Here is a 2,047-nt window from a genome sequence, read left to right on the forward strand (position 1 = left end):
AAATCACCTACAAGAGCTGCTGTAAAATGCAGATTCCTGAGCCCCCAGGGCTTCTGATTTAGTAGGAAGTGTAGGAGAGAATTCTGACAGATTATCCATGTACTACACTTTGAAAAACACATGCCTAGAATATGCTGAATGCTTATTAAATATTTCTTGAATGAAGCTAGAGTCACTGGATTGACGTCCTGCTTTACCTTGGGGAGCCCCAGGTTAAGACCTTCTGTTTCAGCACATTTTGTTTCTCACATGCCTCTCTGGCCCCTCATGCGTGGGCTTGGTTGCACTCTTATTTTCCCAAAAGTTTGGGCATGGGGACAAGTAAACAGGTGAAATAAACTTAGAGTTGAACAGTGTCCTCCAAAATGGAGACAGAACCAGGCTACAGCTGGAAATGAGGAGCCAGCCTTCTTCTCTTCTCCCTCTCCCTCTCCAACTTTTGGCTCTGTTTCCCTGTGTCTGCTTCTTACATTCTTACAGCTCTAAGGCTGGTGAAAATTAAAACCATTTTTTCCTGGTTCCTCAAGCAGAAGGCCTGATTTCATCTCTGACTGGGCCTGATTGCCTTGACTTGGATTATCTGCCAAGTCCTGACCTGTGGCCCAGGGCAGGGTATGTGTTGTTCTGATGGGCCAGGCCTGAGTCTCATGTTTGGGGGATGTGAGTCAGTTTCACCTAGAGTGAAAATCACCAAGCTGGCTTGGACAGTCCTTCCAGAAAACCCAAGAGAGTCCATTCAATTCCTTCCTTCCTTCATTCAACATACTGAGTGTCCTCCCATGTGCCTGTCACGGGATGATACATGCATAGACTAGGATCTACCAGGTAATACGGCAGTGCATTTCAGGTACACCCATTCTGGAGTTGACAAGTGTTATTCAAGCCAAAACCTGAAGGGTGAGTAGATGTTGGCTAGGTGAAGGCCAAGGGAGAAAGGAGTGGGATGGAAGGAGATGGTATTCCAGACAGAGGAAACAGCAAGGACAAAAACCTGGAGATAAGAGGGAACAAGATCCTTTAGATGAGCTTTTTAAAAGCTTATAGCATCGGGATCTTAGAGTGTAAGAGACAGCTTAGCAGAAGATAAAGCTGAAGAGTTAGCTGGGGTCAAATCTCAGGTCATGGAGGCCACGTTAGTGTTGAGAATTTTAACATGAACATAATAGGAAACTGTAGATAGCTTTAAGCAGAAGAGTAACATGATCCAATTTGTATTTTGGGAAAGTCACTCTGGCTTCAGAGTGGGGAACAGATTGGAAGAAGGGAGACTAGGTAGAAGGCTGTTGCTATAGTAGAGACGAGATGATGGCATGAACTAGGGATGATGCTTAGAATTAAAGCTCAGTATAGAGGTTAGATATGAGATAGAAATTTTAAAATAAGTAACTTTCCAATATATCACTGAAAGAATAAAATGGTAAAAAGAAAGAAATTCTGTTCCCAGAGCAACCATAAAGCACACAGAACAAATTTTTTTTTTTTGCACATGCCATGCGGCTTGTGGGATCTTAATTCCCCAACCAGGGATTGAACCTGGGCCCTCAGCAGTGAGAGCACTGAGTCCTAACCACTGGACCACCAGGAAATTCCCTCAGAGAAAAAATTATGACTTTGTCTGTGGGAAACACCTTGACCTCTATGCAGAAGTTCAGCCCAACATTCAGTGAGTGTATGGAACACCTTTGGCCAATCTTGCAGGGAAATTTTGTCAGCTCCTTCCTTCAACCCATCCTCACACCCTGGGGTAGGCCCTGGGCAGCCATGTTTCTGCCAAAGATGATTGGTCTGGGAGTGGTCATCTAACCCACGTTGGGTAACTAAGTTTGTGTTTCCCAAAAGCATAACCTGAGACAAGGATTTCGGTGCAGATAATTCATGTAGGAGGTAGTCCTAGCCAGAGTAAGAGAGCAGGAAGGAGGGAGACACGGAAGGAAGGAAAACAAAGTGTATTATTGAACTGGTTACTACTATGGTTCCCAATTCCACTGGGAGCCCTAGAAGGAAGCATGTAAAATACACCTCAGAATCGTCCTTCTAAAGGACAGGA

At 44.5% G+C, this 2,047-nt stretch overlaps 1 non-coding gene across 1 annotated transcript; it reads right to left on the reverse strand.

Moving 5' to 3' along the window:
• Positions 1–1,512: 1,512 nt before the first annotated feature.
• TRNAE-CUC (transfer RNA glutamic acid (anticodon CUC)) lies at positions 1,513–1,585 on the reverse strand. The gene has a single exon. It is a non-coding gene; the product is annotated as a tRNA-Glu (tRNA).
• Positions 1,586–2,047: the final 462 nt, after the last annotated feature.

This window comes from Lagenorhynchus albirostris, chromosome 6, assembly GCF_949774975.1.
Source record: "Lagenorhynchus albirostris chromosome 6, mLagAlb1.1, whole genome shotgun sequence".
Classification (NCBI taxonomy): domain Eukaryota; kingdom Metazoa; phylum Chordata; class Mammalia; order Artiodactyla; family Delphinidae; genus Lagenorhynchus; species Lagenorhynchus albirostris.